General features: G+C 47.5%; 1 protein-coding gene across 6 annotated transcripts in view; it reads left to right on the forward strand.

The window, feature by feature from the left end:
- The window catches only part of Csmd2 (CUB and Sushi multiple domains 2), a 581,156-nt gene that overhangs the window by 353,085 nt on the left and 209,258 nt on the right, over nt 1–18,813 (forward strand). The gene's annotated exons all lie outside the window — the stretch shown is intronic.

The raw sequence follows: 18,813 nt of genomic DNA on the forward strand, positions 1-18,813 counted from the left end.
GGCGGGGTGAGTCGGGTCGTACCACAGGGGATTATTCTGCTCAAACTAAAAATAAATGGCTTTGTCTGACAAAGCGTTTTCTATGACTGATAAGTTTATGTAAAAATTCTTCAGAGCTTTAAAGATCAAATCGTTCTCAGCTCCATATGGAATAGCTCTTAGTGAGGGAAAAAATTAAATTGCATGATATCTGCCCAGGCGTGCTCTCGGTGTAGGTGGGAAACACTGTCTGCCAATGTTGGCCCCATTGAGTACTAGGAACCGTGGCGATATGAGGATCAGGGATAGTTAGCAGGGGCAGCTCAGAATAAGCAACCAAAAGCTCTGTTGACACAGTAGAACCAAGCGAGGCAGAGTGGGGCAGAGCTGCTAGCTGGAGGTCCTAGCTAAGCTAAGAAGGCAAGGCCCGGCTATGAGACTTCCCCCAGGCAGTGTGGAGCTTAATTTTTGAAGGTTATCTTGAGTTTCATGGGAACAAACTGGGAGGAGCCAAGTCAGAAGGAGATGTATTTATGGGGAGACCGAGCTCCTCGACCCCACTAGCCAAAAAATCAATGTGACTAGCAAGCAGAAGGCAGGCTGAGGAAGGATAGTGAGAGCCGCTAGAGGCCTCCAGGGAGGAGCTTGACCCTGTGCTTCTGCAGAGCAGTTCTAGAACATTTTTCTAGAATCCTCCGGAAGGGCCGAAACCCTTGAATTACTGGCCAGCAAGCCACTCATCTCCAGAAGGAGTGTGTCACAAGTAGCTGAGAAGAGGAAGGCTGGGCTCTACTGGCAGCAGTGGGTTCAGCTGTGCTCTTTGTGATTTGGAGCAAGGATGAAGGACCAGGGCTTGTTAATGAGAACCACAAAGCTGGTACTCTGGGGGTAGCTGGCATGAGATGCTCTCTGGAAAGTTCTGCTATGGAAGGGGACCCTGTGAGTGTCTTCAGGCACCTCTATCAGTCGGCCTTGTCTGCTTCCTTGGATTTAGAACACAGCTTGAGTCCCAGTGAGATTGGCTTGAGCGGAGGAAGGCAGGCAGAACCAGCTCTCCCCACATATACCACAGAGGAAGCCCGTCTTTGTACCTCAGAGTACAAGTGTGAAATGTTGCCATCTGTCTCCATCACTGCTCAGTCTCTGGTACTCAACTCATGCTTTCATAGGTCCCAGCCTTGCCCTCAGGGAGTTCACGGTCTAGAAGTGAGCGAACAGTGCTAAGATTACTCAAGATTCCCAATCTAGAAACCCCTCGCTGAACTTCCCAGCTGGAGCGAAACTATCTCTTCTCCAGGAGCCCACTGACCCAATAGGGTAGCCCTCTACTCTCACTCCCAGAGGCTTGCATCTCCAGGATCATATTTATAGCAAGAGAACTGTAACAAGAGAGCCCCTGTCCCCCTTTGCCCAGTGAATGCTTGGAAACTGGTCTCCAAACTGGGCCATCACAGCCCAGGTCACACGTTGACGCAGAGATACTTCTGCTCCCGACTCTAGATCAAACCCACATCATAGTTTCTGATCAATGGGAAGGGGACAGCGTCTGTAAATGTCTATAAAAATATAAAATAGTTGCCTGTCTGTGTTGTACAGTGTCCTTGCACATACACACAAAAGCGCTTCCGGCAAAAGGCGGCTCATCTAGAGAGTCACCCCCCCCACACACACACACATTAGTCACAGTAAACATCAACACAGCACTTAGCCAAATAATGTGGCTCTCTCTTTCATAGGAGTTAGAAGGGGACCAGGGAAATTCTTTTGATGGCTGAAATGTCTCCGAATGATTGTTCAAAGAAGTGTGAAATGCTGCTCTGTTCTGTAGAAGGATTTCCTTCAGAACAGCTCCATCCTAGGGAGTTGCCCTGCCAAACCCACGCACAGCCACACCATCCTCATGTTGCCCAGCATTTTCTGCAGCAAGCAGTGACTTCAGCTTCCCTCACTGGCTTCTGAGACGCCCTCACTGTGGCGGGTGCTCAGCAGATGGCTTTCGCCATCTCGGGTTGCCTCTCATGTTGAAGTGCTCCAACTCAGCACGTAGAGACAGCTCTTTCCTTCTCTCTCTCTCTCTCTCTCTCTCTCTCTCTCTCTCTCTCTCTCTCTCTCTCTCTCTCTCTCTTGTCCTCCTCAGTCAGTCTGCCTCTCCAAGGACCACTGCTCCATATCAGCCCAGAGTGGAAGCACTCGTCATTCAGTCAGCCATGTTGACTGTCTGCCCTGTGCCAAGTGCCAGACGCACAGGTTCAGAGCTGTTCCATTCCATCTCTGCTTTGGGAATTTGCTCACAGTGACTGTCCTAAAGACAGTACCCCGGAAAGGGAGCCCATCTGCCTTACAGAACCTCTGCTTGTTCTATCTTCATCCTTAGCAGAGATCACAGAACCTCTTCTAGATGTCATCGGGCAGGGCAGTCAGTGCCATTTTTTTTCTTTCTTTTTTTTTTTTAAATTAGGTATTTTCCTCGTTTACATTTCCAATGCTATCACAAAAGTCCCCCATACCCACCCCCCCAATCCCCTACCCACCCACTCCCCCTTTTTGGCCCTGGCGTTCCCCTGTACTGGGGCATATAAAGTTTGCAAGTCCAAAGGGCCTCTCTTTCCAGTGATGGCTGACTAGGCCATCTTTTGATACATATGCAGCTATAGACAAGACATTTTCTAGAGAAACAGTGGGAAGGAAAAGACAACTAACTTGGAGGGGAGAGTGGTTTGCATAGTCCTTGATGCTTTGTTGACAGGCTAGCTGCGCACTTCACACTTCATAAAGAAGGCAGGAAGCCAATTATCAGCCCATTAGCAGCCACTTTCCATGAGGCTGCCCATCAGCCCTCACCAGGGCCTGGCCAGGAGCATACAGAACTCACTCCCTCCTGTCCCTCCCCTCTCCCCTCTTTTTTTTTTTTCCATAAGAAAGTGTGAATCCTAATTGCTCTAGTCTTAATGTATAGGGTGGGTGTGTGAAATAAGAAGGGGAGGCCTCCTGGAATGTATGCAGTTCAAAGTATGCATCAATGGCACAGTCTTGAGAGTTCAAGCAGGGAGAACTGAACCCTTGGGTGCTCAGGGAAGATGCTCAGAGGATGCTGGGATGGAGCTTGACTTTGAAGATAAGGAAGAACGGTACTTCCCCATAGGGTTGCTACGAGAAACAGTCTCTTCCTGGTATCTATCTGCCCGTCCTTTCTCCCATTTGTCCCCAACCCCCACCCTACCAGGAGAAAGTACTGCCTAGATTATAGGACTATCAAGATGTTACCTTTCCAGCAGCTAGAAGGTTAGTTACAGAGTTTTCAGGCTCTGGTAATGTTGATATTTTGTCTCAGAGAATTGGGTCTTTAGTAACATCTCTGTCCTCTACCACACTGAATACCACCACCATGGTGCTAGCCAGGACTTCCAAAAACCTCTCTAGACACCGGCAGGCACTTTTTGGTGGAAATTAAGATAAAGAGCCATGTTCCAGTCTCAAGAGGTCTCAAGAGGTCTCCTGTGTTTTTGAGGCTATAGCTAAACTCTGAAGCATCCTGATGATGAGAGAGCATGTGGCAAAGAGGAGGCTGATGGTTTTTGTGTGTCCCGTGTCATTGGGAAGATGTGAATCTTCGCTATAATGTTTGCAGAGCACTTCTTCCCTCTGACTAGAGATGAAAAAAAAAAAAAAAAAGAAACAAGTTCAAGGGGATAGAAGCACTAACTCAGAGGCTATGCAGCCATCACCCGGTAGGAGAGAATAGGAGGCATTCATTGACAGAGCAGTAAACAGAAACCAGATTTACCCTCCCAAGTCCTGTACTTTTTCCATCACAGCAGATTCTCTGAATCTGAGGGCTCAACTGAGAAGCAGGGACAGAGAAAGAACACTTAGGATCAGGTTCGAAGCTGGTGTGTGGAAGCATCCTGTTGGCTGGGTTTCCCAGAGAGTTAAATACAGCTCTCAGGAGTGCAGCATATCCTGGAAGGGTAGGTCCAGGACTCTCAGGGAAACGTGCCATACTCTGGTAAGGAACCCTGTGCCTCACCTCTTCTTCTCATCCCCTCTGTCCATCCCCTCTCTATCCATCTTCACTTACGGAACAGCTTTCTGTATACAAACTCAGTGGCCAGGGATGGTCTGTCTGTTCCCCGTTGTATTATAAACTGGAGTACCGGGGTGTCGGGGGAGGGGGGGAACCCAGTGGGAGTACCCTGCTCCGGCTAAAGGGTGACTTGTGCCCATACCACATGCTACAACTCTATATCCAGAAGCACTCACAGCTCAGGGAGTAACACCCAATACAGAGTTTGGGTATATTTTAGAATTTTTAAAGTTTATGTAAATAGGATGATTTAAATACAGTTTTCAGAATTTAAATCAAATGTTCTCACTCTCCCTCCCCTAAGCGACAAGTAGTTTCACACCGATCCATCCTTTTTGTCTGCTGAAGGTCTACTCCTCTTCCCACCCGCCCGTCGTCCAGGTCACACTGGACATACCATTTTGCACGCTGTTTCAAACCCCACACCGTGTTGTATACCTTGCCAGGGTGTTACATATCTTCTGTGCTCACATTATCAAAAACCCAAGGGAATATTCTGCCTAGTGAATGGGCCAAGACTCATGCAACCAATTATGTGCAGTTATTTTACATAAGACGATAATGGAAATCTCGATGCATATGGCTTCCTTCTCCTTATGCTACTTTCTAAGGATAAATTTCCAGAAGTTAGGTCATCAGGCCAGTAGATGAACTTTTTTTTTATAACTCTATAAATATATACTGTTGTGTGTACTCCCACCACCACCACCAAGTATTGTCCCCATTCATAATGCCAGTAGCAAAATCTATTAGCCTAAGATTGCTAGGTATGTGGGCTTCTTGTCGAGAAGTGTGGCCCCTCTCCCTCCCCCTCCCCCTCTCCCCTTTCCCTCCTCCTACCTCTCTCTCCCTCTCCCTCTCCCTCTCCCACTCCCTCTCCCTCTCCCTCTCCCTCTCCCTCTCCCTCTCCCTCTCCCTCTCCCTCTCCCTCTCCCTCTCCCTCTCCCTCTCCTTCTCCCTCTCCCTTTCCCTGTCTTCAACTGCCTTCACCTTTACAGAGAGAACAACCTAATGGCTCTCTTTCCATAGGTGACATATGAGATAGCTTGTCACCTTTAACATCTTCATTACATCTCCATATTTATGTGGCCTCTTTAAATGTGAGAATCTAATAAGTGTATATTGAATATACCCTTAGAACATACATCAGTTGATTACAGGGAACTTCCCAAGATCCTGGTAAAAGCTGTGAACCCAAGGCTGAGGGGCTTTACCCCACAAACCTCTCCGTGGAAGACAGACCCCATTATGTGAAGTTGTCCCTGTGAGTCAGATTTTTTTTCCAACAACAGGTCTTAGTGTGGCTAGCACACTTTGGTTTGTGTCACTGTGAGTCTCATGTGCAGCTGATATGGCCACAGATGCTGACCAGTCTGCAATGGCCAACAGACTGGGAATCATCAGTTAGAAGACTGGACCTGAGAATGTAGGTCAAAATTGGGGCCACGTTGGAAAGGGGGACATCTGTGTAGAAGTAGTAAGTTCTCAGAGGACCCATAGGACAAGTGTAAGCCTTTGCATAAGAGTGTGTCCCAGGAACACATGCATAGGATTGCAAGTGTGTGTATGAAATCATGCACACATAAGCACACACCTGTCCATTGATGCTCACACATGCACATGTAAGCAGGCATCTGTTCACAAAATCATGTACCTATAAGCATCCACACATAAGCACACATCTGTACATATGTGCATGCATGCACATGCATATCCATGCACATCTATGCACACACCTGCACACACATACACACATGTTCTTTTGCGTTGAACTTGGGTGCTTGGGTCTGCAGTGTTTTTTAGAATGGTTGTAGGTCATGTGAGTGAAGGACAGTGGGATCCAGTGACAATAAAGTCTGGCGAGAGCCTTGGAATCCCTTTTAGAGAAGCAGATCTGAAAGGGATGTCAGGGGTGCTGGGATTTACATCTTGGTCACTAGATAAGAGCTGTCCTGGATCCAGCCCTGGATCCTCAGGTGCAAGTCTAAGAGGCTCAGATTCTCCTTTCCAGTAGGAAGGTGCTCATTCCATTGGACAGAAGCTCCATAGGGCCTTCACACACACACACACACACACACACACACACACACACACACACACACACCCTTTACCAGTTTATTTCACTATTTTTTTGTGTTTTGCTGTTTTGAGTTGTAGAGTTGTTTTACATCTCCATGTAGACAAACTCCTCAATATTTGTGGTTTCTTTCCAAAGCTGACAAAGTTGTCATTCTGTCATGAATCTGAGAGACGGTTTGTTCTATTTTTAGCTATTTGTCGGTGATTTGATTTCTAAACTGTAATTTGTTAATCCATCTGGAGTTTATCTAGATGAATGTATAATATCGTCCAAACTCTTAGGCAGTCTTCCAACATAAGTTTTAAGTAATTCTCCTCCCTCGTGATCTGGGGCAAATAGATTGTTTTATCACGCTCTGAATCTTCAAATGTAGTTAAGTCTCCTTCCCAGAGTCGCCCTTTGTTCTCCTGTGCTGCGTCTGTCTCGGCCCTGGTATTGAATAATTTTAATTGTTGTTTTATAATATGTTCTAATATCTAGCACAGCTAAAAATGACTCCTTCCTCCCTTAATTATTTTCTCTTTCAGAATAGTCATTGTTATTCCCAACTGTTTGTTGTTCAAGATTAATTTTAGAATCATTTTGTCAGGGTAAAAATAAAAGCCTACTGGGATTTTGTGTGTGCACTCCTGTTAAACTATAAATTAACTCGAAGAAAATAGACGCTCTCCTAATACACCAGCTTCGCACCTAGACACTGGCGTGTCTCTTTTGCTTCCTCTACTTGCACTGGACTAAATATAACAGTTCTGTCATGCGCTACATAGAGGCCACAGCCATAACTCCTTAGCTGTCTTTTTACTGGCAGGTGCTTTTTACATGACCTTGCCCACCTCTGTAACATGCACCATGCTCAGGTGACGTTTGCCCTCCTTTGTTCCCAACTAACTATAGCTGGCACCTGGTATTCCCTGTAAAGACATGATCCCAAATTTTCCAATTTCAAACATTCTCTCCTTTGGCTCTGAAAATATCTCAATAGCTAGAGCCCTTGGAAATTGCCTTTTTCAAAAGCTCAGTGCCAGGGTTGGGATGGGCCAAGATCTGAAACCATTAGCCTCTGCATGGAGAGCAACACTCCTGAAGACCTTTGCGCTGGGGCAAGAGCTGCCTGTGAGCTGTGTGAGCATGCTTGAGGAAATGTCCTCATTCCTCCAGGCTTCTATCAAGGTCTCAACTACCTCAGAGCACCTGAAGAGATAAACAGGAAACATGGGAGTTCCAGGGTACCCCTCCCTCTATCCTCTAGTCCTCAAACACTGGGCTACTGAGAACCTGTGCCCTGACCTTGCTGGCGATGTGCAAAGTGGGGAAATGGCCTTTTCTTCAGGTGGTCCACTGGAGAGCCTGTGGCAAGGACAGGAGGTGGGATTTATTTGTCACAGAACTGAAAATGTCATGGTGGCCATGGCTGTGAAGCATCATAGTGCCTTAGGGTCAACCTGGGCAAGGCAAGACGGAGATGAGAAAGTTCAGGGCTAAGGGAATTGCCTCTGGGTAAGGAGTTGGCTCACACATCAGCAGCAGCATTGTCAGCATGTACAAGGAAAGAGTCAAGACCGTCAGACCAGGCTAGGCTGGGTCCCATAATCACTTTGTGTTGGAGTAGGCATGGGGAAAGGAGACTTCTGGGTGATAGAGTCTACCTGTGAAACGTGGATCCATCTGCCAGGCAGGGGCCACAGTGACAGAGGTCATCAAGAGGGACAGTGGGAAGGGCCTATGGGCAAGCTCTGCTCTCTGTGTCTCCAAGCACACCAGATGCTGACACTGGGACCATCCCACACCTTCAGCCACTGGCTTGCGGGAACGGAATAGTCTCATCAATGTGTCGTCTGGCCTAGCTAAGCTTGGCTTAGAATCTGGCTATAAAAATGACATCTGTGGAATATAGGCATGAACTGCTGGGGCTGGCTAGAAGCAAAGAAGGCAAAAAGGCTCATGGTGGATGCTCCCTGCGTGCGTTTTATTACAATGTCCAAGGAGGTAGCATCACGCCAGTATGAATGCTCCATATCACATGCAACACTCACTGCTTTCTTTGTTCAAATACTTTGTGGGCTAAGGTGGTGTCTTAGGTGTCTCTTCTCAGTCCAAAACAGACCCAGCTCATGATTCATGTCACACATGGACATACTAGCATACAAAATTCCTGGCCTCATTCTCAGTAGTTTCCAGTTTACTGGGCCCAGGAATCATAAGTTCTAGAATGTTCCTGGGTGATCTAAACATGAAGGCAGATTTCTGAACCACTCACATGGAATACCTACTGTGTGTCAGTAGCTTACCTACTGTGTGTCAGTGGCTTAGGGATGTCTGAGATGTTTGGTCCCACTGTGAGATGGCAGCACATGAGCTGTGGCACCATGTCACATGAAGTGATCTGTTATGGTCAGACATTGGGGATGGCCAGGTGTCAGCTGCCATGGTGGTCGTGATTTCCTGGAGCCTATGGAACATTAGCCTCCATAGCTGGTATCCTAGCAAGGACAGGATGCATGGACTCATGCTTGGACCTCACATCTTGTAGTGATTTTCAGCTTTCCTTTTGTTTAAGCAGGACGGTTTCGGGAAGGTCTCTACACACTGAGAGTTGTGCTTTTGGTGGGGAAGTAGAGGGTATGGTTCTTTTATGGTCCTCCAGGAGCTCTTGGTTGACAGAATGGTCTCCAAGTAGTAGAATGATATATGTGGTCACAAGCTGCTACAAGGAGCTGTTCCAGTTAGCAGCTTCCCCAAAGTCTTCTTGGAAGATTATAGCACAGTGAAAACCTTCAGTCCATTCCAAACTAAATTTCTATCCAGAACTAAGTTGAAAATGTGGCTGAACCCAAATCCTGGTCTCGTCTAGACTCACCTGAGTACAGCAGGGACTGGGGAACCAACTATGCTGTGTGTGTCTAGCCATGCACTGCCCCTGCACTGGTTGGGAATGGGAGACCATTGTCACCCTCACTTCTGCCTCCAGCTGTGACAACAAGCCAGCAGGCTGCCTTCTCTCAGTAAAATGCCCAGAGATCTGGGTATGCCTTCCCCTTGAGCTCTCCCACGTCTGACTCAAAGAGCCGTGGAGACAGATGCTGAGCTCCACAGACCAGCATCTGTGCTCCTCACTGTCTGTCGGAATGGGACCGGAGCTCGAAGCTCTGCTAGTCCCCTCTCTTTGTCCGTCATCAGCCTGGGACGTCAGTGCAGCATTCGTGACTGTGGGTTTCCTCAGGCTCTGTGGAGTTCAGGAGGGCTTCACTCACCTTTGTAGGAGCCTTGGGTTTATAGTTGACCCTCCAGCTCTTACAATGGTCATCTTGTGGAGCAGTCAAGGGAAGGAATTTTCATAGCAGGGATGCTAGTCTTCACCCTCTCTATGAACTCCAGTGAGGCTCCAGCAAGGTCCCCAGGGGTAAATACAATACCATATGATAATGCTAAATGGCCATTCATCTTCCTCCGTCTTCTGTAGATGGCAGCTTGAGACGTGCCTGGATGTCGCTGGTTCTAGTCCCTGTGAAGGTGCTCAAACTGCCTTAAGAAACAAGTCAGACTGAGAGCTCAGCATGGAGACGTTGCCACTCCCTCTGTGGGAGATGTAGCCACTCCCTTTCTTGAAGTCCTCTGAGTTCAGGAGATAACTGACAAATGGGTATTTTTCTCCTCACCTGATCCTAGGCCTGACTTTCCAGGATAATAGAAACTAAAGCCAATTTTAGAAGGACCCCAAAGGCCAACTGGCACCTGCCTGTGTGACAAAGACAGACACCTCTGCGAGTTACTTGGAGTTCTTGAAGACTGGGCACAGGTAGCTGTGAACTTCATGGGGTTGTGATATACCTGTGAGCAGCATTGCTGGGAACATGGGGGGAAATGAGTCATTTGGGCCACCACATTTTATCCTATGTGTCTCAGTTGAATCTCACTGGGGACTCTAGACTCGGAATGCATATTCCTCCCATTCTGGTCATTTAACCAACAGAGCATCCTCTGCCCACAGAAAGGGGCAGCCCACATTATAGTTGCCGAACAAAGGATGCGTCATCCCTGTAAGTGAGTTCAGTTGGAATCTTCTGGGTCTGGATTGATCTGTCCATCCATGAAGGAGAGTGGGAAAACCTAGGTGTCGGGGTCTGACTTCATGGAGGCTGTGTTACAGGGAGGGTTGTGTGCCTCGTATCACCTCACTTGGACAATCTTGACTGAGACCACTAGGAATGCTGACTGGAACTGTGAGGGGACTCCCTGCCATGGGCCACAGACCTGGGCCGCACTCCTTGTTTCAAACGTCATCAGAAACTGAATTTACCCTCCCAAGCATCCATCAGGCACGGTCCTCTGCCACCCAAGCCCTATGGCACCAAGTCTTTATGGGGAAGCGACAGATGAGTTTTTTAGACGTGTGAGATTCACATGGTGTAAAATGTGCACCTCTGTTCCTAGTCCACCAACAGAAGAACCTCACACTCAAAACCACATCTATGCCACCTTGATATGGAGACTGGGACTAGCGCCAAGTAATTCTCCAAATTCATGGTCTGCTCTTAAGCTAAGAACTGAGCCTCCAGAGTTCAGACTTGGCTACTTAGCCAGGCACTGTGATCAAGGGACTTTCTCCATGCTTTGTCCATGGGCTGCCAGAATTTGTCATATTAGCGGGTGACACAAAGCCTCAGCTAGCATCTGAAAAGTTTGTGTACAGTTCAGTTCAGAGTTTGCTCATGCTGAGGTGGTGGGGGTAGGGCTGGAGGCTAGGACAAGCTCCAGGACTGGGTGGGTGGGCTGGATTGTGGAGGGGAGGAAATAGTATCATTCATTACAATAAATAGTGATTTTTTGCATCAAATGAAAGGCAGAGCCATATATGTTACCCCTGTTTCCAATTATAATCAGATGGATAGAGAGCCTTGGCTCCCTGGTTTTCTTATGGTGACTGTTAGCGGTGCTGTGCTATGGGTGTTATGGTATAGGTAGAACCAGCATTGTAGGACTGGGAATGGACTTTGCTTGGAAGATGCTCAGCCCTCTGGGGTCTATGAGCAGCAAGATTTTACTCTTTAGCTCTTGGTCTGCTGGAGTTGTAGCTCTTTGGGTGCCAGGGCATGAGGACAGTAAGCCTGATCTACAGACTCCATGACAGCAGTTAGGAAAGATAAGTGTGGAATGGGCGAGACGTGCATTGCTCTGGAAATGGTGCTTAGCCGTTTCACAGGGGAACAAGAGACAGAACTATTCTAGAAAACAAAAATAGCCTAGAGAAAAAAGCAGGCAGACACTGAGCATTGTACATTTGTAAAGCTGCCAGTTCTATGGTCTGTCTGGACTGTGAGGTCCACTCGGGCAGGAGGATACAGATCAAAGGGGTTGGCAAGGGCTTTTCATCGTGGTGAGTCTGGTGCCCTTTAAAGAGTCTAGACTTCTCTTTCTACGTAGCAGGGAGTTTCTTTGGAGCACTCCAAACAGATATGGAACAGACAGAATTTGTAATGCGTGGAACCGACCATTCAGATGGCGCGAGCGTGGAGGATGGATTGAGAAGGAGCAAGATCTCAAGTGTGAGATCAGAGAAGTGCAGCAAGGGGAGAGGGCTCAACCTCTGGGGTGTGAGGAAGATGTGTCAGCTACAAGAGATGCTGAAGACAAGCAATAGGAAAAAGAAAGTTAGTCACTGATGGGCTATGGCAGCGATTCTCAACTTTTCCTAGTGCTACGACCCTTTAACACAGTTCCTCGTGCTGTGGTGACCCCCCCCACCATAAAACTACTTTTGTTAGCCAGGCATGGTGGCACATGCTTTTAATCCCAGCACTCAGGAGGCAGAAGCAGGTGGATTTCTGAGTTCGAGGCCAACCTGGTCTACAAAGTGAGTTCCAGGACAGCTAGGGCTATACAGAGAAACCCTGTCTCAAAACAAACAAACAAACAAACAAACAAACAAAAAACCCTACTTTTGTTGCTACTTCATAAATGTAATTTTGCTACTGTTACGAATCATAATGTAAATACACAATAAGTGGAAATGCCTGGTAAAGCCATGTAACAGGCAGTTTAAGATGAGGTCTGCAGTGTGGATCTGAGCATTTCTTGATTCCAGAGATCGTTTAGGTCTTTGCATCCAGTAGAACCAGGATTCTATTTTGGGACACCAGTCAATTCCTGAGTTCCAAGTCCTTCCTATGAGTCTTCATGTTATTAGACGCGTTCTCACGCCCGGCCAGGAAGAACACCACAGACCAGAATCTTCTGCGGCAAAACTTTATTGCTTACATCTTCAGGAGCCAGAGTGCAAGAAGCAAGAGAGAGAGAAAACGAAACCCCGTCCCTTTTTTAGGAGAGTTATATTTCGCCTAGGACGTGTCACTCCCTGATTGGCTGCAGCCCATCGGCCGAGTTGACGTCACGGGGAAGGCAGAGCACATGGAGTGGAGAACCACCCTCGGCATATGCGCAGTTTATTTGTTTACCACTTAGAACACAGCTGTCAGCGCCATCTTGTAACGGCGAATGTGGGCGCGGCTCCCAACATCTCCCCCTTTCCTTTTAATAAGAGCAAATAGGCCACCCATATTAATGAGAGTGGAGATAGAGGTCAAATCCCCAGTGTGTAGGTAAAGGAGCCATGTACAGGATTAGCTCTTAGGCTCACAGGCTTTTACCCAGAGCAACCCTGACCTGCTCCCGTGTCGTTTTGCCTGGGGGAAGGGAACTAGGACACTGAACCTTCATGAAAGATGACATGTCTCCCTAGAATAGGCTCATATATGCCGCAGAGCCTTTCCATTGCAGTGCTTAGCCGTGCAACTCTCTCGGGCTGCTGAAGCACACTCACTCTATCCCGTGCAATGAGTCTAGCCTCGTGAGATGTAAGAGCTGAGTGGCCAGCGACCTATTGCCTAAGCATAGATAACCATATATCAGGGGGAGCTCCATGTTCTAGTCCTGCAAGCGCCTGGGCAATAACCACCTTGTCTCTCCTAGTTTGGGCCTTAAGCTTACAGACCAATCAAAGAAGCAACACTAATCCACAGCAAAGTGTATCTCCAAATAATATTAATCCCACCCAATTTTTTAAAGAAGGAAAATGCTGAGGAGATCCAATTGGGTAATCCTTTGGTCAGCGACAGGTCCAAGCGCGTGGAGTTGACCTGAAGTCTCAATTCCCGAAGGATCTGTTCAAATTCAGCCGTCCAATTCTGTAACATATACTGAAAAAGACTTTTTGACAAATTAGCTGCCCTAGTAAATTTAACATACTGAATGGAAATTCACATCCCTGCTGAGTTATTTGTCATAATACATCTAGTTGTATCTGGACAAGATCTATGAGTTGATTAACCAGCATGAGACCTCTCTGTACTGGGCCAAATAAGTTCATTTGCTCATTAATGGCTCTGAGGTCATGGAGCAGTCTCCACTTTCCTGACTTTTTCTTAATTACAAAAATTGGAGTGTTCCAAGGTGAGGTAGAGGGTTCAATATGGCCTAGTTTTAATTGTTCCTCTACCAGTTGAATCACAGCTTCTAGTTTTTCAGAGGATAGGTGCCATTGAGGAACCCACACTGGATTCCCCGTTTTCCATGGTATGGGCCGTGCTGCCCCAATGGCCACTAAGGAAAAACCCAGACCCTGTCTGTCTTGGTTTCCATTAGGTGAGATGGGCTCTATCCTTCCCTGTTCTTGATGTCCTAACCCTTTTCCTTCTTTATAACCCATCTTTGCCATGATATTTTTTGCTTTAGTTGAATACCCTCCCGATGGGGCATTTTCATTGGACAAAATAAGGCCCAAATGCTGCATAATATCCCTTCCCCAGAGGTTAACCGGGAGTGGGAGCACATAAGGTATGAATTTCCCTTGCTGCCCTTCAGAGGATTCCCACGTCAAGGCAACGGAGCTTATAGTGGGACATGATTGATATCCTAGGCCCTGTAATGAATGAGATGACTCTGTGGTGGGCCATGCTTTGGGCCACCAATGTGTAGAAATTATACTTTTATCTGCTCCGGTATCAAGGATGCCTTCAAACTCTTTTCCGTTGATCTTAAGGCGGAGCTTAGGTCTATCATTTAAAGATACAACCAAATAGGCAGAATCATTTCCTGAGGAGCCCATTTTCTTTATCTCAGGTCCTGCAAATTTTTCCCTGGTATTATCAGGGAGGAGCAGCAGCTGAGCTATCCTATCTCCTTTACTAATAGAAAAAACGCCCTTAGGGCTTGAGCACAGGACCTGTATTTCAGGGGAATGTTGACAATCCATAACTCCAGGGTGGACTACTAAGCCCTGCAAGGTGAGTGAACCCCGGCCGAGAATAAGGCCCATGGTTCCCGGGGGCAAGGATGGTATAGGCTCCACCGGCACCGGCTGAATACTCATTTGAGGCATTAATAGGAAGTCGGAGGCGGCACGCAGGTCCACCCTTGTGGGTCTTCCTGGGTCGCCTCTCTGACTGCTTCCTGGGTCCTGACAAACCGGTTCCCATATCTTTGAGGGCCCTGGGACCGAGGGCCCGATGACCCGTTTTTTGGCACATCAGTTGATTGACTATCAGGTGGGGGAAGGATTCTGCCCTTTATATCCCTCACAGAGCGACACTGGTCAGCTCTATGATAACCCTTGCCACACTTAGAGCAAAGAGTGAGAGTCCCTCCCTGTTTATCTGGAGCTCTGCAATCTTTCTTAAAATGCCCAGGCTTTCCGCAATTAAAACATGTCCTCTGATCATTTCTGCCCATGGAGCGGTTCTGAGATTGAAGGATGGCGGCCGCTAAGCCTGCATTGGTGAGAGGTCCCCCAAGCTCTCGACAGACCCTGAGCCAGTCTTGTAAGCCTTTGTTCTTTCTTGGGGCTATGGCCGCTCGGCACTCCTTTGTGGCTTGCTCATAGATTAGCTGTTCTACCAGAGGCGCGGCTTGCTCTGAATCTCCAAAAATACGCTCTGCTGCCTCTGTCATTCTGGCCACAAAATCTGAGAAGGATTCCTGAGGTCCCTGGACAACTTTTGTTAATTGACCAGTGGTTTCACCTGCTCGGGAGAGCGCCTTCCAGGCCCTAATAGCCGTGGAAGAAATCTGGGCATAAGCTCCCCAATGGTAGTTTGTTTGATCAGCAGAATAAGCTCCCTGACCCGTTAACAAGTCAAAAGTCCAATCTCTCTGCTCTGGAGTCAAAGCAGCTGCGTTTGCTCGGGCCTGCGCTTGTGCAGTTTCATGCCAAAGAGCTCTCCATTCCATATATTTGCCCATACTAGGGAGAGCGGCTTTTACAACCGTTTGCCAGTCGGCAGGAGTTAGTGCCATGCCGGCAAGCCTGTCTAACTGCACCAAGGTAAAATTAGCATTGGTTCCGTATTTACGGACCGACTCGGCAAGCTCTTTAATTTGTAAGTATTCTACCGGAGCGTGGACACGCCCACCCTCGGCTCCTTCAAAGACCGGAAATGCCTGTTGTATTTTCCTTTGTTCCTCTCTGGGAATGAATGAGTCTGCGCACTGCCTCTCTGCGCATTGCCTCTCTGCGCAGGGCTGACGCACTACGCAGGGCGGGGACTCCGCATAGGGCGGACCTTGAAGCCGACTGCCCTGAGGCCAATCAGCAAACTGGCCTTCGCCAGCCGCTTTTGGCTTCCTTAACTGATTAGCTAGCACTTTACCTGGCTGGTACCCTTTTTTCTCATAATGAGCTGCTTCTTCCTCCCAGTCTGTTTCTTCAGAGGAGAATTCTTCATCTGCTTCAGAGCTACTAAGAGCTGGCTCCCCGAGCCCATCCAGCGATGAGCACAGGCTCCTTTTCCTAGAGACCTCCGCTAATTGATCTTTCTTCTTTTCCCTTTTTCCTCTTTTTCTTCTAATCTCTCTCCAGGTATTCCTACCTAACCTTAACTTTTCCTCGGGTTCAAGACCCTTGGAAAGGCCTGTATACTTATTTTGTGTACCATATTTCCTCTTTGTTCCTACTCTCTCTCCCCACTTTACTTCTGATAGCTTGTCCTGAATTTCCTCTAGAATCCTCCCTGCCTTAACCACTTGATAACATGTGAAAAGGAACAAAAGGGCTTCTAACACTAGAAAAAATTCAAGGCCAAACATTTTCCACTTTACTTCTGATAGACTGTCTTGAATTTCCTTAGAAAGTTCAAGATCAGACTTACCTCGTAAAGCTGTACTCACTGGTACTCTCGTTCCCCAGCTGAAAAGTTCTGAATTCATACAGTTGAATCCTTCTTAACAGTCTGCTTTACGGGAACCTTTATTACCGCGACCCGCAGTTCTGGTTCTGGAATGAGGGATCTTCCTTGCGCCAGTCCCGAGTTTTTTCTCGTCCCGGAATTTCTCGTCCCGGAATTCGGCACCAATTGTTATTAGACGCGTTCTCACGCCCGGCCAGGAAGAACACCACAGACCAGAATCTTCTGCGGCAAAACTTTATTGCTTACATCTTCAGGAGCCAGAGTGCAAGAAGCAAGAGAGAGAGAAAACGAAACCCCGTCCCTTTTTTAGGAGAGTTATATTTCGCCTAGGACGTGTCACTCCCTGATTGGCTGCAGCCCATCGGCCGAGTTGACGTCACGGGGAAGGCAGAGCACATGGAGTGGAGAACCACCCTCGGCATATGCGCAGTTTATTTGTTTACCACTTAGAACACAGCTGTCAGCGCCATCTTGTAACGGCGAATGTGGGCGCGGCTCCCAACATCTTCAGAAGTTGTCATCCTCTGCAGCTCACCACGTGTCCCCTTTCCATTAACTACCATGCTCTCTCTGCTGCCCCTGAGTCCTCTCTACCCTGTCCCTCATGTCCATCATACTCATTCCCTCTTCCCTTAGGGCCTTCAGTTCTTTCTGACTGGAGCAATCATCCTGGGGGTGTCTGGCTCCTTAGCATCAGGCTACAGTTCAAAGGCCACCACCGCACACAGGTCACGTTGAACCCTCTTATTGGAAGCTGCCCACCCCCTTCTGCTCACTCTTCCCCCTTTGCCCAGTCCTGTGTTCTTTATCCTGTTAGGAGGTAAATGTCACTGGGGACAGCAACTTGTTTATGCATCTTTTTAAAGGTGTTAAGTGAGTCCGTAGGACAATGAATAGCATTCAGCGGGTACCACGGCTCCATAGAAACTCGGCACAGGAGAGGTGTGAAGACGCCACCTCTCTGACAGGTGTAGAGCTTTTGGGTGAAGCCTGTCCCTGAGGGATAGCTGAGGAGGCATGAGTGCAGCAGACTGGGGAATGGAGAAAGCTAACCCTGGACATGGCAAGGTTCAAGAGTCAGGTAGGCAAGGAAACTTCCCAGTGAGAGGGACCCTGTGGTTGGAGGGAGAGGTCAGACTTAGGGCGTGTAGACTGGACAGTTGAGTGTTTCAGAAGCAAGGGGAGAAACAGCTCCATGAGTCAGGACACCAAAGTCCAAACCTTGCCTCGCCAAGCATTGGGGCTGAGAACAAGTAGATGGAAGATCTTGAGCACAGTTTGTGACTTTAGGGTAAGATTATGTCAAGTGTGAATTGATGGGACACACCCATACAAGACCAGGACTGCTCTTCTCTCTGGGTGGCTTCCTCTTGCAGTGCACATCCCCGGGATTCTCAGAGCGAACCTGGGCTGAGGTTGGTCTTCCTTCTACCAAGAATGGACCCCTGCCATGTATTACCGAAATCACCGGAGAATCTCACACAGCTTCTTCCAGAGTAACGAAGTTGGGTGATAACTTTAAGAAAGCTCCGACACCAGAGATGATCTGGAGAAAACTGGAGGGAGGAATTAGCAAACACTGACTACTGAGGATGTTGCTCAGCTGGTAGAGTGCTTGCCTCGCATAGGTGAGGTCCTGAGTTCGATCCCCAGCACCACATAAACCAGGCATGGCTGTAGTAATCTTGGCACTAAGGAGGGGGATCAGTTCAAGATCACCCTTAGCTACACAGTGAATTCAAGGCCTAGGATAGAGAAGACTTTCTCTTTAAAATGGAATAAAATTTTATATCTATATCTATATAAATATAAATATATCTTGCAACATATTATATACATTTATATATAAAAATATATCCTGCAGAATATATTATCTATATCTGTGTGTATATACATAAATAAATGTACATATAAATATATCATATATACATATATATCATATGTGTATATATATATATATGTGTGTGTATATATATATATGTATATATATGTGTGTGTGTGTGTGTGTGTATATATATATATATATATATATATATATATATATATATATATATATGGCAAAAAAAACAGAACAAAGCATTTGAGAGACTTCTACTTGCTGCTCAGCCATGCTATCAATCAGCAGTGATGCCTCAGTTTGCTAATCCAGAGACACACAATGAAGCAAGAAGGCTCTGATTGGGCCGTTTGCACTCTGGTGGGTGTTGTGGCAGAAAACCACCCAAGGAAGCAAACTGGCATTGCTGTAAGTTCATGGTTAGCAATTTCAGTCAGGCCTGCAACAGTGCCCAGCAATCCATCTGTGCTCTCCAGTCTGTTCGCCACTAGGCTGTGGCAGATGCTGCAGGCATTCTCTGCTCCCTTGAACCCACCCCAGCCCTCACATCGCCCTTGAGGATGACCTTGCCCTCTGCTTCCCAGATGACACACTCGACTTTTGACTGTAAAGACAGCGAGGCCCACCACGTCCTCACTTCCCCCATCCTTCCCTC

The sequence above is a fragment of the Mus musculus genome, chromosome 4 (assembly GCF_000001635.26).
Source record: "Mus musculus strain C57BL/6J chromosome 4, GRCm38.p6 C57BL/6J".
In the NCBI taxonomy this organism is placed as follows: Eukaryota; Metazoa; Chordata; class Mammalia; order Rodentia; family Muridae; genus Mus; species Mus musculus.